Below are 26,434 nucleotides of genomic sequence, written 5' to 3'. Positions count from 1 at the left end.
ATGGAGAGCCCAGAAATAAAACCAGATATATAATATAAATAAATCATCTTTGACAAAGGAGCCAAAAACATACAATGGAGAAAAAAAGCCTCTTCAATAAATGGTGCTGGAAAAAAAATAGAAAGCCACATTCAAAAGAATAAAGCTTGACTGCAGTTTGTCCCCATGCACAAAAAGTAATTCAAAATGGATCAAAGACCTCAATATAAGATCTGAAGCAATAGATTATGTAGAAGAAAATATAAGTACTAAGCTCATGGACCTTGGCCATAGAGAAAAATTTATGAATTTGACCCCAAAGGCAAGGGAAATAAAGGCAAAAATAATTGAATGGGACTATATCAAACTGAAAAGCTTCTGCACAACAGAAAAACTGACAACAAAACAAATAGACAGCCAACTAAATGGGAGACGATATTTGCAAACAACAGCTTTGAAAATGGGTTAATATGGAAAATATAAAGAACTCACAATGCTCAGCAACAAACAAGCAAACAATCCAATTAAAAAAAGGGGAGAGGCCTGGCCTGTGGTGGTGCAGTGGATAAACCTTCGGCCTGGAATGCCAAGGTTGCCAGTTCGAAACCCTGAGCTTCCCTGGTCAAGGCACATACAACAAGCAAGCGATGAAAAACTAACATGAGGCAACTATGAGTTGATACTTCCCATTCTATGCTCCTCTTTCTCTCTCCTGTCTCTGTAAAACCAATAAAAATAAAGTATTTAAAAAAAATGGGGAGAGGACTTGAACAGACACTTCTCCCATGAGGACATACAAATGGCCAACAGATATATGAAAAAAATGCTTATCTTCACTAGCTATTTGAGAAATGCAAATTGAAACTATAATGAGACACTACTTCACACCTGTTAGACTGGGTGTTATCAACAAGACAGGTAACAACAACTGCTGAAGAGGCTGTGGAGAAAAAGGAACCCTCTTTCACTATTGGTGGGAATGCAAATTAGTACAACCATTATGAAAGAAATTATGGTGATTTCTCAAAAAATTAAGAATAGAATTACCATATGACCCAGCAATCCCTCTACTGGGTATATACCCCCCAAACTCAAAAACATTGGTATGTAAAGACAAATGCACTCCCATGTTCATCACAACATTATTCAGTAGCCAAGACATGTAAGCAACCTAAGCGTTCCTTGATAGAGGATTAGATAAAGAAGGAACAGTACATATATACCATGGAGTACTACTCAGCCATAAGAAATGATGACATAGTGACATTTATGACAACATGGATGGACCTTGATAACATTATACTGAGTGAAATAAGTAAATCAGAAAAAGCTAAGAACTGTATGATTTCACACATAGGTGGGATATAAAACTGAGATTCATAGACATAGATAAAAGTGAAGTGGTTACCTGGGGAGGGGTACTTGGGGGAAGGGTGTGGAGAAGGGTGTTAAGAGGGACAAATAGGCCCTGGCTGGTTGGCTCAGTGGTAGAGCGTCGGCCTGGTGTGCGGGGGACCCAGGTTCAATTCCCGGCCAGGGCACATAGGAGAAGCGCCCATTTGCTTCTCCACCCCCACCCCTCCTTCCTCTCTGTGTCTCTCTTCCCCTCCCGCAGCCAAGGCTCCATTGGAGCAAAGATGGCCCGGGTGCTGGGGATGGCTCCTTGGCCTCTGCCCCAGGCACTAGAGTGGCTCTGGTTGCAGCAGAGCGACGCCCCGGAGGGGCAGAGCATCACCCCCTGGTGGGCAGAGCGTCGTCCCTGGTGGGCGTGCCAGGTGGATCCCGGTTGGGCACATGCGGGAGTCTATCTGACTGTCTCTCCCCGTTTCCAGCTTCAGAAAAAAAAAAAAAAAAAAGAGGGACAAATATAAGGTGACAGAAAAGGATTTTACTTTGGGTGATGGGTATACAACATAATCAAAAGTTCAAATGCTGGAGTGACGTCACAGAAATGGCGCCGTGAGCAGTGCGTCTGACAGATCTCCCCAAAATCACAACAAATTTATCAACTAGAAACAGAAAAATTTATCCTCGGAGCATTCCGGAGTTCCACACAAACTGAAAGCAAAAGGACTGTTATCACTTGAATCTGAGAGACGAGGGTGTGGAGGAAGCTAACTACCGCAGGAACGTTCATTCAAGCCGCGGAGGGAGCACGCCTGTGGTGAGTCGGCCCACACTCGGGAGCGGCAAGCAGCCGCCGGCGCGTGCCCGGTCCGGTTGCAGAGCGAGCACCGCTAACGTTCCCAGCGGCCTGCGCACTGCGAGTGAGAGTCCCCAGCCACCGGTGCCTGGAGCACCCCATTCGCGCGCGTGCCCTACTGGCCCGCACACCCAGGGTGCCCCATTATCCTGCGCCCAGTGCGCCCTACTGGCCTGCACACCCAGGGTGCCCCATTATCCTGTGCACGGTGCGCCCCAGCCGCCAGCGGCGGGGTGAGCGGGAGAGGCGCCAGGGCGGTCTTCCCTACTTGGGAGATTCTCTCCGTGGGTGGGGCACCTCACCCAGCCATTCAAGCTAACAATCAAGCGTTGGGGGAGGGGCGTGCAGGCAGCCTGAAATACCTTCAGGAGCACAGCTGTGGACCCAATCACTGAAATTAGCTTAACCCATGAAATCTGCGCACCCACGGGCTCTAATTGATAAGATCTCTCTCAGTTCAGTGATCCAAGACAAGAGGTGTGATATTTCTTAGTACCTCTCGCTAAAGGGGCGGGGGCAACTTCTGATTGATAGAGCCTCCATATTCAGGGATAAACGCTAACAAGAGGGACTTGGCAGATAATAAGATCTTTACTACACTAGTCGCAAGCAGAGACTAGTGCCTCTTCTTCCCAGCCAAAACAGGCTACAAAATGTGGAAAGCCTGGGTTGAGTGGTCCAACTGAATGCTAGGCGCTGAACAGTCACCTTGACAACAATTGACTCCCACCCCCGCCTGATTACACTGGAGGCTCTGACTGCCAGAGCCTTTCCCAAAGCCTTGCGCTGAGTGGGGATAGAGTGGGGATTTCCTAGCTCTTTGAGCCTCTTACTCCCCAGGCAGAAGCAGTAGCAGCCTTAAAGCTGGATCACCAGGCTGCTAATTCAGGAAGGGGGGACTAGGAGAGAGACTCCAGGAAAGCAAACTCTCTCATCGTTGGACCCTGCAAATGCCAACAAGCCTTGACTACCAGCAAGACTAAAGCCAATTATATGACATTGCCATAGAATCCCATCAACTGCAAATCCCTACCTAAGTGTGACACAGGGGCAGAGCCTGGGGTACAGAGATACCTACCAGGAAGAGGGAGAGAAAAGAAAAAGGAAGAAGTTAACCTCTCAAAATCAAGAAAAATCCACAGACTTTACAACTTGTTCCACTAATTTTTTTTTTGCTGTTGTTTGTTTCTTCTATCTTATTGCCTTTATTATTATTATTTCTATTTCCTCCACCTCAGTCCTTCTATTCTCTGCCCATCTTATGCTTCCCTTTTCTTGAACTACACTACCCATGAGTGTTACATTTTATTTCTTATCTTCATCCTCACCCTCCTTTAAGGTTATACTCCAAAACACTTAACACTCACTCTCTCCTCTTTTGTTTTTTTTTTTGTTTTGCTTTATTTTGTTTTTTTCTCTTCCTTTTTTTTTCTTCCTTCGTTTTTCTTTTTTTCTTATTTTTTCCTTTTTATTCGTTTTTTCTTTTCTTGTTTTACTTTTCCTCCCATTTAATCCTCAATCACGAACAAATTAGTTAATTTGGCACTCAAGGTTTTTTTTTGGTTTTATTTTTCTTTTTCGCTTTTGTTTTTGTTTTTTTTGTTTGTTTGTTTATTTTTGTGGCATTTTGGGTACTTTTTACATTGCTTTTTAACTCACTAGCATTCCTCCCAACCCAAGGTCTCCATTGTATTTAGTCTTCGCTCCACTTAATACAACAGATTTTTACTTATTATTTTTATTTTTTTCTTTATTATTCTTTTTTTTTCTCCTTTTTTCTGGTTCCCTCTTATCCCTCTCATTATATCTCTTAGTTGACCATCACTTACAAGCAAATCATCTTATGCTTGTCTAAGATTTTCTTCCTTTTTTTTGCATTTAATAGGTCCCTACTCCCTTTTTTTGCCCCTTGAACTCTTCACCCCAAATCAGGCCCTCCATTATAGGCAGTATTTGTTCCATTTAGCATAATATAATTCACAGGTCATCACGATATTTCCCTGAGGAGGGGAGAGGAGGGAAAGAGAAGAAAGAAAAAAGGGGGAAATAATAAATTATTACTGTTTTATTTTTTTGTGGGGTGTTTTACCTTTTTTTTTTCTCTTTTTACTCTTTATTAATTCTAATTAGTGCTATCAACAAGACCACCCTCAGATGCCAATAAGAAAGAGGAAATCGAATATTATGGATACAAAAGAAAGAGAGGTAACACAAATAGATGTGGAAAAATCTATGGAGAAAAGACTTAACATATTGGAAGCCTTGGAGCTAAATGACAGAGAATTTAAAATAGAAATCTTAAAGATACTCAGAGATATACAAGAAAACACAGAAAGGCAATTTAGGGAGATCAGAAAACAACTCAATGAACACAAAGAATATATTACCAAGGAAATTGAAACTATAAAAACAAATCAAACAGAAATGAAAAACTCAATTCACGAGCTGAAAAATGAGGTAACAAGCTTAGCTAACAGAACAGCCCAGATAGAAGATAGGATTAGTGAAATAGAAGACAAACAACTTGAGGCACAACAGAGAGAAGAAGAAAGAGACTCAAAAATAATAAAAAACGAGAAAGCCCTACAGGAATTGTCTGACTCCATCAGAAAGAATAACATAAGCATAATAGGTATATCAGAGGGAGAAGAGAAAGAAAATGGAATGGAGAATATACTCAAACAAATAATAGATGAGAACTTCCCAAGCCTGTGGAAAGAACTAAAGCCTCAAATTCAAGAAGCAAACAGAACACCAAGTTTTCTTAACCCCAACAAACCCACTCCAAGGCACATCGTAATAAAGATGACACAAACCAATGACAAAGAAAAAATTCTCAAGGCAGCCAGGGAAAAGAAGAGTACAACATATAAAGGAAGGCCTATTAGATTATCATCAGATTTCTCAGCAGAAACTCTACAAGCTAGAAGAGAGTGGACCGCAATATTGAAAGCCCTGAAAGAGAGAAACTTTCAGCCAAGAATACTATACCCATCAAAGCTATCCTTCAAGTACGAAGAAGATATAAAAACATTCACAAATACAGAAAAGATGAGAGAATTTATCAGCAGAAAGCCCCCACTCCAGAAAATACTAAAGGGGGTTTTCCAACCAGATTCAAAGAACAAAAGAAAACAACACCACAAGTAACAGCTCCACCAAGAACACAATAAAACCAAACTTAAACTGTGACAACAAAGGAAAAAAAGGGGGGAGAGGATGGAGATTAACAGTAGCAAAGGACGATGAAGTGCAGAAATACTCATAAGATAGGGTACTACAATGAATATGGTAGGTACCCTTTTCATTACTTAATGGTAACCACCCTTGAAAAAACCACCACAAAAACACTTGACTTAAAAAAGGTAGCAACTGAGGAAAGAAGTATGGAACACAAACAAACAAAAACAAATGATAGAAAAACAAAAGAGAAGAATCAAACAAGATACAAAACTAACAGAAAGCAATTTATAAAATGGCAGTAGGGAACCCACAAGTGCCAATAATTACACTAAATGTAAATGGATTAAACTTACCAATAAAAAGACACAGAGTAGCAGAATGGATTAAAAAAGAAAATTCAACTATATGCTGCCTACAAGAAACACATCTAAGCAACAAGGATAAAAACAAATTCAAAGTGAAAGGCTGGAAAACAATACTCCAAGCAAACAACACCCAAAAAGAAGCAGGTGTAGCAATACTCATATCTAATAATGCTGACTACAAGACAGAAAAAGTACTCAGAGACAAAAATGGTCATTTCATAATGATTAAGGGGAAGTTGAATCAAGAAGACATAACAATCCTTAATATATATGCACTAAACCAAGGAGCACCAAAATATATAAGACAGCTACTTATTGACCTTAAAACAAAAACTAACAAAAATACAATCATACTTGGAGACCTCAATACACCGCTGACGGCTCTAGATCGGTCATCCAAACAGAGAATCAATAGAGATAGTGGCCTTAAACGAAATACTAGAACACCTGGATATGATAGACATCTACAGGACACTTCATCCCAAAGCGACAGAGTATACATTTTTCTCTAGTGTACATGGAACATTCTCAAGAATTGACCATATGTTGGGCCACAAAGACAATATCAGCAAATTTAGAAATATTGAAATTGTACCAAGCATATTTTCTGATCATAAAGCCTTGAAACTAGAATTCAACTGCAAAAAAGAGGGGGAAAAACCCACAAAAATGTGGAAACTAAACAACATACTTCTAAAAAATGAATGGGTTAAAGAAGAAATAAGCGCAGAGATCAAAAGATACATACAGACAAATGAAAATGAAAATACGACATATCAGAATCTCTGGGATGCAGCAAAGGCAGTAATAAGAGGAAAGTTCATATCACTTCAGGCCTATATGAAGAAACAAGAGAAAGCCGAAGTAAACCACTTAACTTCACACCTTAAGGAACTAGAAAAAGAAGAACAAAGACAACCCAAAACCAGCCGAAGAAAGGAGATAATAAAAATCAGAGCAGAAATAAATGAAATAGAGAACAGAAAAACTATAGAAAAAATCAATAAAACAAGGAGCTGGTTCTTTGAAAAGATCAACAAAATTGACAAACCCTTGGCAAGACTCACCAAGGAAAAAAGGCACAGGACTCAAATAAATAAAATCCAAAATGAAAGAGGAGAGATCACCACAGACATCATAGATATACAAAGAATTATTGTAGAATACTATGAAAAATTATATGCCACCAAATACAACAATCTAGAAGAAATGGATAAATTCCTAGAACAATACAACCTTCCTAGACTGAGTCATGAAGAAGCGGAAAGCCTAAACAGACCAATCAGCAGGGAGGAAATAGAAAATACTATTAAAAACCTCTCCAAAAATAAAAGTCCAGGCCCAGACGGTTATACTAGTGAATTCTATCAAACATTCAAAGAAGACTTGGTTCCTATTCTACTCAAAGTCTTCCAAAAAATTGAAGAAGAAGCAATACTTCCAAACACATTTTATGAGGCCAACATAACCCTCATACCAAAACCAGGCAAGGATGGCACAAAGAAAGAAAACTACAGACCAATATCTCAAATGAATACAGATGCTAAAATACTAAACAAAATACTGGCAAACCGAATACAACAACATATTAAAAAAATAATACATCATGATCAAGTGGGATTCATCCCAGAATCTCAAGAATGGTTCAACATATGCAAAACGGTTAACGTAATACACCATATCAACAAAACAAAGAACAAAAACCACATGATCTTATCAATAGATGCAGAAAAGACTTTTGATAAAATACAACAGAATTTTATGTTTAAGACTCTCAACAAAATGGGTATAGAAGGAAAATATCTCAACATGATAAAGGCCATATATGATAAACCATCAGCCAACATCATATTAAACGGCATAAAACTGAGGACTTTCTACCTTAAATCAGGAACAAGACAGGGTTGTCCACTCTCTCCACTCTTATTTAACGTGGTGCTAGAAGTTCTGGCCAGAGCAATCAGACAAGACAAAGAAATAAAAGGCATCCATATCGGAAAAGAAGAAGTAAAGGAATCACTTTTTGCTGATGATATGATCTTATACATCGAAAACCTGAAGGACTCCACAAAAAGATTATTAGAAACAATAAACCAATACAGTAAGGTCGCAGGATACAAAATTAACATACAAAAGTCCATAGCCTTTCTATATGCCAACAATGAAATATTAGAAAACAAACTCAAAAAAATAATCCCCTTCACGATTGCAACAAAAAAAATAAAATACCTAGGAATAAACATCACAAAGAATGTAAAGGACCTATATAACGAAAACTACAAGGCATTATTAAGAGAGATAGAAAAAGACACAATGAGATGGAAAAATATTCCTTGTTCTTGGATAGGAAGAATAAATATAATTAAAATGGCCATATTACCCAAAGCAATATATAAATTTAATGCAATTCCCATCAAAATTCCTATGAGATTTTTTAAAGAAATGGAACAAAAAATCATCAGATTTATATGGAAGTATAAAAAACCCCGAATAGCCAAAACAATCCTAAGGAAAAAGAATGAAGCTGGGGGCATTATAATACCTGACTTTAAACTATATTATAGGGCCACGATAATCAAAACAGCATGGTATTGGCAGAAAAATAGACACTCAGACCAATGAAACAGAATAGAAAGCCCAGAAATAAAACCACATATATATGGTCAAATAATCTTTGATAAAGGGGCCAACAACACACAATGGAGAAAAGAAAGCCTCTTCAACAAATGGTGTTGGGAAAACTGGAAATCCACATGCAAAAGAATGAAACTCGACTACACCCTGTCCCCGTGTACTAAAATTAATTCAAAATGGATCAAAGACCTAAATATAAGACCTGAAACAATAAAGTACATAGAAGAAGACAAAAGTACTAAAATCATGGACCTGGGTTTTAAAGAACATTTTATGAACTTGACTCCAATGGCAAGAGAAGTGAAGGCAAAGATAAATGAATGGGACTACATCAGAATAAAAAGTTTTTGCTCAGCAAGAGAAACTGATAACAAAATAAACAGACAGCCAACTAAATGGGAAATGATATTTTCAAACAACAGCTCAGATAAGGGCCTAATATCCAAAATTTACAAAGAACTCATAAAACTCAACAACAAACAAACAAACAATCCAATAAAAAAGTGGGAAGAGGACATGAACAGACACTTCTCCCAGGAAGAAATACAAATGGCCAACAGATATATGAAAAGATGCTCAGCTTCATTAGTTATTAGAGAAATGCAAATCAAAACTACAATGAGATACCACCTCACCCCTGTTAGATTAGCTATTATCAACAAGACAGGGTAATAGCAAATGTTGGAGAGGCTGTGGAGAAAAGGGAACTCTCATCCACTGTTGGTGGGACTGTAAAGTAGTACAACCATTATGGAGGAAAGTATGGTGGTTCCTTAAAAAACTGAAAATAGAACTACCTTATGACCCAGCAATCCCTCTACTGGGTATATACCCCAAAACCTCAGAAACATTGATACGTAAAGACACATGTAGCCCCATGTTCATTGCAGCACTGTTCACAGTGGCCAAGACATGGAAACAACCAAAAAGCCCTTCAATAGAAGACTGGATAAAGAAGATGTGGCACATATACACTATGGAATACTACTCAGCCATAAGAAATGATGACATCAGATCATTTACAGCAAAATGGTGGGATCTTGATAACATTATACGGAGTGAAATAAGTAAATCAGAAAAAACCAAGAACTACATGATTCCATACATTGGTGGAACATAAAAACGAGACTAAGAGACATGGACAAGAGTGTGGTGGTTACCAGGGGTGGGGGGAGGGAGGACATGGGAGGGAGGGAGGGAGAGAGTTAGGGGGAGGGGGAGGGGCACAGAGAACTAGATAGAGGGAGGCGGAGGACAATCTGACTTTGGGCGAGGGGTTTGCAACATAATTTAATGACAAAATAACCTAGACATGTTTTCTTTGAATATATGTACCCTGATTTATTAATGTCATCCCATTATCATTAATAAAAATTTATTAAAAAAAAAACAACAGAAAAAAAAGCTCAAATGCTGTATATATGTTTACCTGAAACCTATATACTTTTACTTATAAATATTACCCTGTTAAAGTTAATTTTCTAAAAAAAAAAAAAAAAAAAAGAAATGCCCATGGAAAGAACAATCGAAAAAGTCTTATGTTTTACTGCAAAGATGCAGGTAAGAAAAGATTGCAAAATCTAAGGCATAGTAACGGGAGATTGTATGGCTATTGGTACAACAAAGATTTCAGAGCCCAGAGTTGGGACCCTGTCTTAATGTCAAATTCATTTTGAGCAACAATTATTACTTTATGAAGGAACTTCTGGGTACTGACTTAGCCCTTCTTGTAGAATGGTAGTAAAATCCCAGGAGTTTCTTCTTTAGGGCATTTGGACATGGTGAATCTCGTTCTGCTGCCGATCATTATGATCACTGTGCACATCCCTGTGAGGAATAGAAGGGGGACAATAGTAGACTGAATGTTTGGTGTTTTCCAATTAATTTTTTTCTGTGTTGTTCTAATATATATATTTGATGTTTAGCATGATTTAAAAATAGAACTGATTATTTTCCCTATGAATTTTAATTTTAATTTTAATGTCAATATACCTAGTTCTTTTCAGGCCATAATCTGAGACAACCATAGCTGAGGCAAGGCAGATAAAAATAATGTATTCATCTCAATTTCCCAACTATAAAGTTGGTCTTAATGTTCTTTTTAGAGCAGAACTTCTTTATCTTGTGGTCCATAAACATGAGTGATAGGGTCCAAGAAACCCACGAAACTGTAAATGCATAACTATATATGCATATCTTGGGAGATTTTTTGTTTTTTCTCAGATTCTCAAAGTATTTGAGAAAAAAAAAAGACTGCATATCTAAAGTACTGTAGAAAGAATCACATTTCTTCATTAAATCAGTAACTATGTATTGAGAACATAATATGGGACAGGCATTGTTTTGAAGTTGAGCTACAACTGTGAACCAGACAGATTCTTCTTTCATTTAATTTACATTCCAAAGAAAGTTAATACTTCACAAGAAATGTCATAGAAATCAGAGAAAACATAATGAAAGCAAAATGCTCAGATTCTAATCTCAGTTATACAAATGTTACCTAAGAATTGACAGTGGAAAAATCAGTCTCAGGCTTATTATTTATGTAGAGTCAAATATCTGAACAATTGAGCTAATTTTTCACTTTCCACTGCATTTTTTCATATGGTAGACATAACTTTGGTGTCTTGAATGATTTAGTTTCCTCATTCTAAATGGTCTTGCAGCTTTGAGACTTTTTGAATACTTTGAAATAATGCATATTGTTAGTACAAAGCAGTTCTAGTGTGATTGGAACCTGACTGTTTGCAGAAACCAGGTCCCTACCATGAACATCTTTATTTTTCCTTTGCTTTTATCTGGCTGGAGTCCTGCTAGTCCAGTTAGCATTAACTGCCACTGGGTGGAAGTATAGCATCAGGCAAATAATCTTTCCATAGATTTAAGGAGTAATTTTCCTGACCTTTAGCCATTATTTTGCTTGGTTATAATAGAAAAGATTGTTGATTTCCTGCAGTTTTGAAGTGCAACATTTTATTATTTGGCTATATGCATTGAATTATTTTGCAGAGTCTTAAGACAACATTTTAAAATTAAGAATGTTAATTTTGTTTTGATAATTTTATGACACCCTTCAAGATAACTAGAGAAATATTGCAGTATTGGAAGCCAATCCCAGTAATTACTGGTGTAGGTATATTTTATGCTGACATGTGCTTTATATAACCTTAATAAGTAATGACATGACTTAAACTTTCCTAATACTGGGGACATTTGCTGGTTTCCTGTTGCCTTGAATTAAATTGCAGAAATTGTATATTAAAATATTTCTCAAGTTTAACCATACTGGTAACTACTTACAGGAATATTAGTGTTATTTTAAATTCCATGTCAGAAAGCTTTCAACTTATCTGAATATCTACATATCTATCTGTCTATCATCTATCTATATCTATCTATCTATCTATCTATCTATCTATCTATCTATCTATCTATCTATCTATCTATCATCTATCTATCTATCTATCTATCTATCTATCATCTATCATCTATCATCATCATTTATCTATCTATCATCTATCTATCATCTATCTACCTGCCTGTCCTCTATCTGCCTATCATTCCTCTCTATCCATAATTTATGTAACTTCTGTAATCACTTTCTACCAATGAAAGACATTTTTATGAAAAAGAATCTAAAACTGCCTACTAGATAATTAATTCCTTAATTGCTAATATTGGACCTAGAACCAGGATCTTAAACAAAAGCTAAAATATAAGACTAGTAGGACCTAGAGATGGTGAGTTATAATTATTTCTTTATTTATACTATCATTAATATAAGATGTGACCCACCAAAATACAACCTTTCCCTCTCAGTATTCTTTTCCATTGTTTTTCTCTATTTTCAAGAATGACTCAGATCAGATATACATTTAAGGACTGACTGTATATTTTTATATTCACTTGATTGAATTGAACGGGAAACTCTGTGGTTTAGGATTAAAAATGATTATTACCATTCTCTAAAGCTACTTTTAAATTCTGTTTCTAGACTTTCTTTATTATTCTATAATAAATTAGTGGTGAACATTCAAGAAAACAGTTCAAATAAAGCATTTGGACACTTATGTATACTCTTTATTACTTAGTGATTTAAAGACTTTTATAAAATACCAAAAACAATTTCATGAAACAGCTTAGACAAGTATATGACTTCTTACCTGTAGTTGATTTTTCTAGTTGCTTTCTTTATTAGAGATGGAAAAAAACCCCAAACAAAACAGCTTCTTTTTTTAATTGATTTTAATTTGTTGTGTTTACATAGTTACAAGTGTGCCCCCGAATATATCTCCCTCCCTTCCCCCTTGTTCTCCTTGATACCTCTTTTGTCCCCTCCCCCCACCGCCTTCCCCCTTCCCTCCATGATTTACTATTCTGCCCTCTATCTCTCTCTGTTATGTGTATATACTTTCACTAATGTCTTTCCTTTCTTTGATCCTCTCATCTCATCACCTTTTCTTCCCTCTGCCTGCTCTCTGTCTTGTCTCTTAGATCCCTTCTCTGCCTCTCTTCTGTTCCTGAGTTCATATTGTTTATTGGATTCCTCATATGAATGAAATCATGTGATATTTTTCTTTCTCTGTCTGGCTTATTTCACTTAGCATAATAAACTCCAGGTTCATCCATATTATTGCAAAGGGTAAGATTTCCTTCTTTTTCGCGACCACGTAGTATTCCATTGTGTATATGTACCACAGTTTTTTGATCCACTTGTCTACCGATAGACACTTGGACTGTTTCCAGATCTTGGCTATTGTGAACAATGCTGCAATAAACATGGGGGAACATTTCTTCTTTTGAATCAGTGATTTTTTTATTCTCAGGATATATTCCTATAAGTGGAATAGCTGGGTCAAAGGGCAGTTCCATTTTTAATTTTTTGAGGAATCTCCATACTGTTTTCCACAGTGGCTGCACTAGTCTGCATTCCTACCAGCAGTGCAAGAGGGTTCCCTTTTCTCCATACCCTAGCCAGCACTTGTTATATGTTGTTTTGTTAATGAGCGCCATTCTGACAGGTGTGAGGTGGTATCTCATTATGGTTTTAATTTGCATTTCTCTAATAATTAGCAATGTTTAACATTTTTTCATATGCCCATTGGCCATCTGTATGTCTTCTTTGAAGAAGTGTCTATTCAGTTCTTTTGCCCAATTTTTGATTGGATTGTTTACTTTCCTGGTGTTGAGTTTTACAAGTTCTTTGTAGATTTTGGTTATTAACCCTTTATTGGACATGTTGGCAAATATATTCTTCCATTGTGTGGGTTGTCTTTTTATTTTGTTCATGTTGTCTTTTGCTGTGCAAAAGATTTTTTGTTTAATATAGTCCCATTTGATCATCCTGACAAACCCACAGCCAACATCATACTCAATGGGCAAAAATTAAAAGCAATCCCCTTAAGAACAAGAACAAGGCAGGGGTGCCCCCTTTCACCACTCTTATTCAACATAGTTCTGGAAGTCCTAGCTACAGCAGTCAGACAAGAAGAAGAAGGCATCCAAATAGGAAGAGAAGAAGTAAAACTTTCATTATTTGCTGCTGACTTGATACTGTACATAGAAAACCCTAAAGTCTCAGTCAAAAAACTTCTGGAACTGATAAATGAATTCAGCAAGGTGGCAGGATATAAAATCAATATTTAGAAATCAGAGGCATTTTTATACACCAACAATGAACTGTCAGAAAGAGAAATTAAGGAAACAATCATCTTTACTATTACAACCAAAAAAATAAAGTACCTAGGAGTAAATTTAACCAAGGAGGTTAAAGACCTGTACTCGGAAAACTATAAAACATTGATAAAAAAAACCAAGGTAGATACAAACAAGTGGAAACACATACCATGTTCATGGATAGGAAGAATAAATATCATTAAAATGTCTATACTACCCAAAGCAATATATAAATTCAATGCAATTTTTATTAAATTACCAATGTCATACTTCAAAGTTATATAACAAATATTCCAAAAATTTATATTGAATCAAAAAGAAACAAAAAAACCCCCACAAACCACAAATAGCCTTAGCAATCTTGAAAAATAAAAATAAAGTGGGAGGTATCACACTTCCTGATATCAAGTTATACTACAAGGCCATTGTACTCTCAATGGAGTAAAGACAGTCTCTTTAACAAATGGTGCTGGGAAAATTGGATAAATACATGCAAAAAAATGAAACTAGATGACCAACTTAAACCATTCACAAAAATAAACTCAAAATGGATAAAAAACTTGAATTTAAGTTGTAAAACCATGATCATCTTGGAAGAAAAGATAGGCAGTAAGCTCTCCAACATCGCTCGCAGCAATATATTTGCTGATTTAACTACATGGGCAAGTGAAATAAAGGACAGGAACAAAATAGCTTCTAATGTTAAAAGTTGCCATGACTCCTTCACAATAAATGAGAATAAATTCTCATTTGAAAGGAATGTTTGGAAAATTTAAAACTTACACCTTGTGACTATAATATCAATTCTGTGATTTGTAAGGTAAAATAAAAACACATCTACCCAACTCACTAATTTTTTTTGACTGATTCATTTATGAGATGCCAGAAGTAACATTTGCTGAAAACACAATAGGATATATGGACAGAACATAGGTTTTTTTTTTTTTGTTGTTGTTGAACAGACCTGACATTGAACTCCTAATCTAGATCCTAATTAATCTAATGGTAGACAAGAAGGATCTGAAAAATCTGAATTATCAGCCCATGAAAATTATACTTAATAAAAAATACTTTAAACAGCATCAGTGTTGGATTCTTGAGACAAGTAGTGATATGATTGGAATATGTTTGTTTGCCACTCCTCCAAGGTTCAAAGTGGAAGCATTTGCTGAATAGCGTATAAGTCTTGGTTGCCACTGGGTAGAGAAACAGGTGATTTCTTCCTTTTTGCTTTTGAAATAAAAGGTGGGGATTCTGCATCCTGACAATAATACATATCTTGGGAAACTCCACCCAAAGATGAAGGAGATTTGAATGCTGGGCATTAAAATGATGAATTAATTTCTACTTGTTTGAGTTTAGGTTTTCTGGCTGATTCATTTTGCATCAGTCACATTGTTCAACGTCCAGAGGTCATGTGTACACCTTTATTTCTTAATGAATGCCCACTCTGTACCAGGCACAGTCCAGTGCTCTCAGAAACTTTAATTCTATTTGTGGAAGTAGGTGATGACCAGATAAACATAAAAAGTAAATATAACAATTTTAGAGAGATATAACTGCTAAGAAAATAATGTAGAGATAGAGAAGAATTAGAATACTTTATTGATGTGTAATTCCAACTAAAAAAATTAAAACAATATTTATGGAACCAATACATGGGCTGGAAGATTGACTGTAGAAGAGAGAGAACAGTCAGGTAGGTAATTACAAAATCTAGGTGAGATATCCTGGGCTTTAAGCTTCCTGAGTATAGTGTGCTGTTGCTTCTTTGTCCCTGGAGGTCTAGTCTCTGTCCTAATGAGTATTGTATACTAGTCACCTGGGTTCTTTTGCATTTGGCTTTCAATTGGGCTAGGGCCAATTGGAGATAAAAGCAGGATATTGAAGTGTAGAAAGAGAAAGAGGTCAGAGTATTTATTCCTTACTATAAATCCCCTACATATCTGGGCCATGATGTTGCCAGTTGCTGCCTTCCTTCTCCTTGAAGTCACATCATCTGTCAGGTGGCCCCTTTCTCAGAGGTACAGCACTCTCTGGGTTTCAGTAACACAACTTCTTCAGCTTGCTCTTTCAGGGCTCTACTTGGTGATGGCTTCCCACTGTTGGAAGTCCCTCAAAGCTTTACCATCTCTCTTTAAATGATCCCTTTATTCAATGCTCTTCAGTTAATCATCTAAATGTGCATGCAATTTTGCAGGGAACTTGGATTAATACAGATAGTGTGAATGGAAAAGAAGGAATGGATGTGAGAGATACTGTGGTGGTAACTACAAGATTTGGCATCTGGGTGGGTATGGTAAAGAATATGGAAAAATAATGACATAACAAATATAGCATGATATGATTTTGGAAAAATGTTTGAACTTTCAACTAAGAACTCATTGTAAACACTGAAAAGTGCAGCTTCAATAGAGTAGGGAGAACAGATGTTAAATTGCCTCTCTTCCAAACTTCCTTCTTAAACAAGTGTTCAAATAAATTCTTACCTCTCGAGTATCTATAATGTAGAGTCAGACAGGGTTGGGAATGTTAAAAATGAAATACAGATATAGATTTTACAGTTGCTAGATTACAATATTAGTTGGTGTAATACATCTTTGCTAGAGCTGTGTCCAACGTTCTTTGTATGTTAGTTTTCTTGCCTAAGCTAGAAAGGTAACAACTTGAGTACAAGGACATTATAAGGATCTCATGTCAGTTTGGTGTTACCCATTGCATTCAGGCAATGTTCATCAAATGCTTCTAAACAATTCTTATCTGAGTATAGGGTCTTATATCCACTGCAACTTGAATCTACCTCCTTGTGGTGTAATGATCTGTACAATGATAATAGCCATTATAATTATTTGTATAAATGTCTATTTCCCAACAAGGTTATGAAGTCTTTCAGAACAAGAATGGTGTCTTATTTATTTTTGGATATAAGGACTCAAATTCACAGTGTCTTCCACATTTTAATGCATTTGAGTATTCTTGACCATGTCATACTTTCTCTGTCTTTCTCAGCCAATGTTTTTGGCAGGGTGTGGGTGGAGCGCAGAGTGCATTCCTAGCTGCGGTGGCTGATGCAATGCTGTGAGAATACTCTAGCTCCCAGAACCCTCCTGGGCATACCCAGGAAGAGAGCTTGCCTGCTATAAGGAAGTGACTCTGACAACCACACAGCTCCCTGATCTTTTCAGCCATTGGCTATGAAGGACATGCTGTAACACCCTATAGGCTGAACCCATGTATATAAGCTAGCTTACTTCCTGAATAAAGTGGATCTGCGTCACTGAACCTGGTCCCCGAAGTTGGGCCTTTGCGTCTTCATTGTCCTCACCCCCAGCAGGACTTGTCCACAGCAGGGCTTTTCTTTAGCTGTGGATATTGGGAAAGTGGACTTTGGGCTTCTGTTTCCCGTCTGTGTTCATTTGTTCTCAACATATCCTAGGGATTTGATAATGTTTATTGAACAAAGAAATAAAAATAGAAAGGCTACACTGCAATGATTTTCTCTTCCCAATGGCTATGAAAAATACTGAAGGTGAACTTAGAGAAGGGGATATATTTCTTTCCTCACTGAGTATTAATTTGATAATTAAGAAATAAATTTGGAAAATTATGCTCAGTAACACAGAATTTCAATATGGCCACAAATAATTGATTCTATACTTTAATCCTAAAGAGGACATTTAGGAGTTAGGTATGGGATGCTTTTCAGTTTTGGGTTCTTCTCCATAAAGATTCAAAGGATTAAGATTTAAAGCTTGTAGCTGAATTACACATGTCTCATAGTCTGAAATGTTCTCCATTAAGAAAAACATTGATCTGATGGGACTCAGACTTCTTTATTAAGTTGTGTTTTATGTTTTCAAAAGCCACGAGGACTCCGTTTTATTTTTTTCATATATAACTTTGTGCTAATAAACTTAGAAGTTTATCTACACTATTCCAAATGGCTAATAATCACTAAAATAATATTTTCAAACCAAGAAAAATGAGAAATAATTGCTTCTTAGTTCTTGCTGGTCACAAATAGTAAAAAAAGAATTAGGAATGAATGAGGGAAAAAGATAAAGCCAAAAAATACTACCTCAATAAAACCAGAAAAAAAAAACCAGAAAGAAAAGCTGATCACTTCATTTAGAAGAAACTATAGCCTGTACGCTCTACTGTTCTCAAATGCTATCATCTAGTTAGAACTTGTCTTGAAGCCAGACCTTGGGAAAACGCAGTTGAATTAGATTGACTATATAATGGCCTTCAGGCCCAAGCCTCATGGCTGAGTTTAAGAGAATGGAAATTGACTAGCCAATTTGGTGTGATAATTAGGTTCTCAACCAATTTTTAAAAATTTGTCTAGTTAACTAAAGGTTTGTTGTCTCAGTTTAAAACTGAAGAAGCTATAAGTGAAGTTCTTAAATATGTGGATTCTATGGAAACTAATCTCACAAAGTGGTCTAATTAATATGTGGATTCTATGGAAACTAATCTCACAAGGTGGTCTAATTAATTCCTCTTCGGTAATCATGTCCCAAGCATATAACTTCTTTAGTAAAAAGCTTATTTTTGCCTTTAGTGAACCTTGTCCATCATTTTGGCACATTTATATTAAAACATCTTTGAAATGCCTCTTTTCAGACTCCACCTTCTAAAGCACCCTCATAATCTTAACTATCCTATTCAGGCATCCCCAAACTACGCCCACGGGCCACATGCGGCCCCCTGAGGCCATTTATCCGGCCCCGCTGCACTTCCGAAAGGGGCACCTCTTTCACTGGTGGTCAGTGAGAGGAGCACTGTATTGGTGGCCCTCCAACGGTCTGAGGGACAGTGAACTGGCCCCCTGTGTAAAAAGTTTGGGGACCCCTGCCAGATCCTGGCCTTACTTTTGACCACCTTCATGTAATCTTCCTTTTGTTTCCTCCTTAATTTAAAATACATAAAAGAAACAGCCAAACATAAACTAATTATTAAAATTCTGTGGCACATCAAAAATAATTTTTTTTTACCAACCTGACAAAAAATAGGTATAATTTTGAATCATTCACACTGGACAGCTATTGTTGTGGTTGGCTATTGTCAGTTTTTAATCGGACAGTTCAAGGGAAAAGAAATCAGTGTCTCTGATGAAATAGTCAGGTATTGCACATTTTAAGAATTCTTGCTGCATACCAGTTGAAAATCGCTGTTCTAGAGCGTTTGAGATCTTGCCTCCTGGCAATTGTCATCAGTTTGACTCAAATGAACTCTTATAAAAATTCTTTACAGTTTTAAATATTTCTCTTTATTTTTTTAAGGTTTTATTTATTCATTTTAGAGAGGGGTGAGAGAGAAAGAGCCAGAGAAGGGAGAGAGAAGGGGGAGGAACAGGAAGTATCAACTCCCATATGTGCCTTGACCAGGCAAGTCCAAGGTTTTGAACTGGCGACCTCAGCATTCCAGGTCAACGCTTTATCCACTGTGCCACCACAGGCCAGGCTAAAAATTTCTTACATCAACAAATATGTAAAAAATTGTTATTTTTTCCCTCTCCATTTCTTGAAAATAACTTTCATCGAGATTAATGTAATTTTGCATTACGGAAAGCTATGCTGTCTTTTGCAAATGCATATTCCCAGCATTTCTGTATTTAATCCTTTCATAGCAAGCAGTTTATCTTTAACTTGCTTGTAGGAAGTCACATATTTTTCTTAAGATACGGAGACTTACCAGATCATCAAGATTCATAGCTGTTTGTCAACTTCTAAAATCCTGGCTTTGATTATGGGAATTCTGGTTTTTCCTACATACTTTATTAACAGAACAAATAAGGCAGCTATCTTATGATAACCATGGTGAAAAATTTTCATTGTAATTTTTTAGTTATTTAAAATTGCATCTCCCCCACCCCATAATCTTTAAAAATTTTAATTAATTTAGTGCCATCTTGTCGACTTATTATACAGATCTGTAGAAATCAAATATCAAATGTGATAAATAATATAAATTTTTGGTCAATTTTGTTATAACCAAGACTTTAAGTTCTTTCAATAAGATGGTAAAATTAATTCCAGTATTCTACTACATTGCTCAAAAATTTCTAAATATTCCATAGTTTTTTTTAGGAGGCAATCCAAAGGTTAACCTGATAAATCTGAGATTATTGTAATAAATAATTCAAGCCAAGACCAGCCGTAGAAACAGATGGTGCTTCTGGAAGAACTTAAACATTTTCCACTCTTAAATGGACATAAACCTTCTGCCTGGAACTGTGCAACTACATGGACTTATGAACATGCCTGTAAATCTATATGGTTAGTATTTTTTTTTTTTTTTTTGCTGTCTCAAGCCACATTCTTTTAATTTGATGTTTCTCAAGGTATGGAAAGCAGAGGCTAACTCAAAACACAAGAGAACACATTCTGGTTATTCTCAGTTTATAGTGTTATCTTTCCTCTTCCTGGGATTGCTTCCTGCTTCTCTGTTTTGCATTTGAGACTGTGTATTCCAGTAAAAGGACAAAAGGCATTTTAGCAAGTTTTTATTATACCTAAGCCTGGGTTTAACTCCCTCAATATCTGAATAGTATATAATCCTATGGATTTTTTGAGATAGTGAGCAGAGTCTAGATGGATTATCACTTTTTTTCCCCCTTAGTCTTTTTAAATGATTAGTAACACTTCTGTGGACAATTGTGTTTGAGAGGTAAGAACTGGCTTAGATATATAATCTGAAGCGAAGAGAAAGTAAATCTGAAAAAAATAGAAAAATAAAAAATGAAAGAAAATGAAGTGAATACATGTGATAACACTCTGTTTTTAGGTATTTATTTATGTTAATAAATTATTTTATTTTGACTGGATTTTGATTGGACACACACACACACACACACCCCAAATGGTTGGTAAAGCTGTAAACTTAAGATGTTGTTGGTGAAGATGGGCTTCTCATGAGCCTTTTTATAGAGAATAAGTCACTGGCTTATAAAAATTATAATAGAGAACTATATGAAGTAAAATAGGATATGCAGTTGTTACCTAGTTTTTTTTGTTTCAATTTTGCTGGTTTCAACTTTTATTCTTAATTTTTTTAATTTGTCAGATTATTTTGTCAATTTCATTTATATGTAATTGAACAAATCTTTTTACGGGAAATGGAATTACTTACACAAATACATTGTCTGAATATTTGTGTCCCAGCAGTATGCTGACATTAAAAATTATAGTAGGGTTCAGCACATGCTGGTCAGGATATAAAAAAACTGGAGCACTCACACGTTCTGCTGGAGATGTAAAACGATACAGTTATTTTGGAAAACAGTTTGGCAGTTTATTAAAAAAAATAAACACCCAGCTACAATATGACCCAGATTGCACATCTGATATTTATTCCAGAGAATTAAAAACATGTTCACACAAAAACCTGTATGATGTTTATAGCAGCTTTGTGTATAATAGCCCTAAACTAATGACAACTCAGATGTCCTTCAACAGGTGAATGGTTAAACAAACTGTGGTACAGCCATACCATACTATTAAACAATAAGGAGATCAAACTATTGATATAGTCAATAACTTAGATGAATCTTCAGAGAATTATGCTGAGTGAAAAAAGAACCCTGACCTGTATGTACTGTTATGTACTGTATGATTCCAATTATATACATTCTGAGTGATAAGATGATAGGGATGAATATATTAGTAGTTGCCAGTGGTTTAGGGTGAAGGAAGGGCAGAGAAGAGGTGCGTGTGACTATAAAAGGGCAACTCGAGGAACCCTTATGATGATGGAAATTAGCTGTATCTTTATTATATCAATGTCACCATGGTGGTTGTAATGTACTACAAGTTTTACAAGATATTTCTATTGAGGGGAAGTATGCAAGCAGTGTATGAGATCTCTCTATATTATTTTGTACAACTGCATGTGATCTACAATTATCTCAAAATAAAAGATTATCAAAAATCTAATAGGGTTTACAAAAGGTAATGCAGTACTGAATTAATGAATGTACACTCAAGATTGTATACTAAGTCTTTCTGTTTAAATTAAGCTTATTATCATTAAAAATTTGCATCATACCATATAGCATCCTGATTGTGAAAGAGATATAATTTAATATCCCATTAACCTTAAAAAAATAGTATTTACTACCATATTTCCTCATGTATAAGATGCAGAGTTTTAAAAAAAATTTGGGGTCTAAAAACTGGGTGTGTCTTATCCAGTGGTTGTAGATTTTTTACTTGCATGTCCTGCTTTATCATGCAGATGAGTTATACGAATTTTATTTATTTATTTATTTTTTAAATTAAAATTTTTTTTTTTTAATTTACTCATTTTAGAGAGGAGAGAGAGAGAGACAGAGAGAGAGAGGAGAGAGAGACAGGGGGGAGGAGCTGGAAGCATCAACTCCCATATGTGCCTTGACCAGGCAAGCCCAGGGTTTCAAACTGGCGACCTCAGCACTTCCAGGTCGATGCTTTATCCCACTGCGCCACCACAGGTCAGGCAAGTTATATGAATTTTATGATGAATAAAACTTATATTCAATAACTTTATGTAATACATTTTTTCAAGTTTTGGGCCCCCAAATTAAGGTGCGTCTTATATATAGGGAAATACAGTATATCATTGTGATATTTATATTGTGAAAATGGTTTATATTATTATTTTGTTATGTTTGCATAGTTAAACATTCTTTTTTTAAAAAAAATTAAATATATTGGGGTGACTATTAGTAAAGAGAACAAAGAAGAGAAGATTAATATTTCCTAATGTAAATACCTTCGTTCACTAAGAAAATAGATATTGGTAAAGTGAGTTTTATCTGTATACATGCTCATTGTTACAGCTTGGTAAAGTTCCTTTATTTATTTATTTCTAATGGAATTTATTGGGGTGACATTGGTTATAAAATTACATAGGTTTTATATTTCTATTTTTTTTTTTCATTTTCTGAAGCTGGAAATGGGGAGGCAGTCAGACAGACTCCCGCATGCGCCTGACCAGGATCCACCCGGCACGCCCACCAGGAGGCGATGCTCTGCCCATCCGGGGCATTGCTCTGTCGCGACCGGAGCCACTCTAGCGCCTGAGGCAGAGGCCAAGGAGCCACCCCCAGCGCCCGGGCCATCTTTTTGCTCCAGTGGAGCCTCAGCTGCGGGAGGGGGAGAGAGAGACAGAGAGGAAGGAGGGGGGGGTGGAGAGGCAGATGGGTGCTTCTCCTGTGTGCCCTGGCCGGGAATCGAACCCGGGACTCCTGCATGTCAGGCCGACGCTCTACCACTGAGCCAACCGGCCAGGGCCAAAATTACATAGGTTTTAGATGTACCATTTCATAATGCATCAATTGTACACTGCATTGTGTGTTCACCATCCCAAGTGATAATATTGCTTTAAATGTTTCAGTAAATCCAGATCAAACAGACTGTTCTCTAATTAACTTTTAGTTGAATTTAGCAGAACAACCTTTTCATATATTGGTGAATATCTATAATTTTGCTTCTGTAAGTGGCATCACTGTGCTGAAGGCCCATACTAATATTTTTTGATTAAAGTTATTGGAAGAATGATTTTCTACATCTGAAGCTATTTTATATGTTGAGAGAGCCAAGGAGATCAAACAATCAGTGTTTAGGTACCAAATATAAACAGAGAATTGAAAGTAAAATATCCAACCAACTACAAATTAGTTGGTCATGCCATTCTGTGTATTAAAAGGAACTGATTTTATTTTACCAAATAGTATACAAGATATTTAATTTTCACAAGCTAAAGCACAATTCTCAGTGAGCTTTTAATCTCAGAATTTAAAAAGTATCAAAATATCTTCCTAGCACCTCAAAAATACTTTACATATTTAATGGTGTTCTACTTGGTCAAATATATCCTTCCAACTGTGGAGCATTTGTGGGCTGTTTCTCATTATTACCCAATAATGTTAACTTAATTTTATTTGGAATATTAGCTTATATAAGAAAAAGCTATCAACAGTATATTTGGGTATTAAATATTAAAAAAAATATACTTAATATCACAGTTTTCTACTGAGGAAAATTTGAAGGCAAGAAAATAATAGATGTCCAAAAATGGCTAAATTAGACAAACTGGATTTAAAAAAGTCTTCTGCTAGGTGAACACACAATGCAATATACAGATGATATATTATAGAATTGTATATCTGAAACCTGTACAATTTTATTAACCAATGTCACCTCAATAAATTGAATGAAATAAATCTGCTAAATTCACTCATTTATTTATAATGCTTTCTAACTGGCTCCATTCTTAGCTAGTGGACAGACTTGATCTCTTTAAAAGTATATAATCTCTTCCTTTTAAAAAATTTTATTTTTCAATTACAGTTGACATTCAATAGTATTTTATATTAGTTTCAGGTGTACAGTATAGTGGTTAGACAATGATATAATTTACAAAGCAATTCCCCTGATATTTCAAGTACCCACCTGGTACCATTCATACTTATTATAATATTACTGACTATATTCCCTATTCTCTACTTCACATTCCTGTGACTATTTTGTAACTTCCAATTCGTACTTCTTAATCCCTTCATCTTTTTCACTCAGCTCCCAAACTCCCCTCTTCTTTATCAATCATCGATTTGTTCTCTGTATCTGTGCATTTGTTTATTTTATTTAATTTATGTTGTTCTTCAGATTCCACATGTAAGTGATATCATATGGGATTTGTCTTTCATTGTACAACTTATTTCACTTTCTGTAATATTCTCTTGGCCCATCCATGCTCAAAAATAGTAAGATTTTATTTTATTATTTTTTTTTTATGACTGGGTAATATTCTATTGTATATATGTACCATAACTTTTTATTTATTTATTTTTATTTATTTTTTATTTCTGAAGCTGGAAACGGGGAGATACAGTCAGACAGACTCCCGCATGCACCCGACCGAGATCCACCTGGCACGCCCACCAGGGGGCGACGCTCTGCCCACCAGGGGGCGATGCTCCATCCCTCCGGGGCGTCGCTCTGTTGCGACCAGAGCCACTCTAGCGCCTGGGGCAGAGGCCAAGGAGCCATCCCCAGTGCCTGGGCCATCTTTGCTCCAATGGAGCCTCGCTGCGGGAGGGGAAGAGAGAGACAGAGAGGAAGGAGAGGGGGAAGGGTGGAGAAGCAGATGGGCGCTTCTCCTGTGTGCCCTGGCCGGGAATCGAACCCGGGACCCCTGCACGCCAGGCCGACGCTCTACCATTGAGCCAACCGGCCAGGGCCTGTACCATAACTTTTTTTTATCCAATTAAATATTGATGAGCAATTTGGTTGCTTTAATATTTTGGTTATTAAAAATAATTCTGCAATGAACATAGTGGTGCATATATATTTTCTTTTTAAAAATGATTTTCAATTACAGTTTACATTTAATATTATTTTGTATTAGTTTCAGTTGTACAGCATAATTGTTAATCACATACTTTACAAAATGGTTTGCCTAATACATAGTTATTACAACATTACTGACTATATTTCCTTTGTAGTACTTTACATCCCATGACTGTTTTGTCACCTGAGCTGCCCACTTCCCTGCCCTGTGGCAATCATCAGTCTGTTCTTGGTATCCATGAGTCTGATTCAATTTTGTTCAATTATTTTGCTCTTTAGATTCCATATGTAAGTGAAAACATGCTATTTGTCTCTCTGACTTATTTTGCTTAGCATAATACCTTCTAGGTACATATACCTTTTTGAATTAGTGTTTTGGGTTTCTTAGGATCTATAGTCAGAAGTGGAATTGCTGAACATAGGCAGTTCCATTTTTAATTTTTTGAGGAACCTCCATACTGTTTTCCATAGTGGCTGCAACAATTGTCATTCCCACCAATAGGGCATGAAAGTTCCTTTTTCTCCACATCCTCACCAACACTTGTTTGGTGTTGATGTATTGTTAATAGCCATTCTGACAGGTGTGAGGTGGTATCTCATTGTGGTTTTAATTTGCATTTCTCTAATGGATAGTGACATTGAGCATCTTTTCATATGTCTATCTGTATGTCCTCTTTGGAGATATGTATATTCAGGTCCTCTGCCCATTTTTTAATTGGATTGTTTATTTTTTGGTGTTAAGTTTTTTTTTAATATATTTTGAATATTATTAACTCCTTATCACATGTATTATTATGGCTATTATCTTCCATTCAATAGGTTGCTTTTTCATTTAGTCAATAATTTCTTTTGCTGTGTAAAGACTTTTTAGTTTGATGTAGTCTCATTTGTTTGTTTTTATTTTTGCTTCCTTTGTCCAAGGAGATATATGAGAAAAAAGCATCGCTAAAAGAAATGTCAGAGAGTTTAATGCCTATGTTTTTTTAAAGAAGTTTTAATGGTTTCAAGTCTTACATTTAAGTCTTTAATCCACTTTGATTTTATTCTTGTATGTGGTGGAA

The 26,434-nt window shown here is 36.2% G+C and overlaps 1 non-coding gene across 1 annotated transcript; it reads right to left on the bottom strand.

Moving 5' to 3' along the window:
- Positions 1–23,239: 23,239 nt before the first annotated feature.
- Positions 23,240–23,315, bottom strand: TRNAV-GAC (transfer RNA valine (anticodon GAC)). Its single transcript has one exon. It is a non-coding gene; the product is annotated as a tRNA-Val (tRNA).
- Between the last annotated feature and the right edge of the window lie 3,119 nt (positions 23,316–26,434).

This window comes from Saccopteryx leptura, chromosome 5, assembly GCF_036850995.1.
Source record: "Saccopteryx leptura isolate mSacLep1 chromosome 5, mSacLep1_pri_phased_curated, whole genome shotgun sequence".
Taxonomy (NCBI): Eukaryota; Metazoa; Chordata; class Mammalia; order Chiroptera; family Emballonuridae; genus Saccopteryx; species Saccopteryx leptura.
Note: the sequence above shows the minus strand (reverse complement) of the source record. Positions and strands in the feature narration are given on the sequence as shown.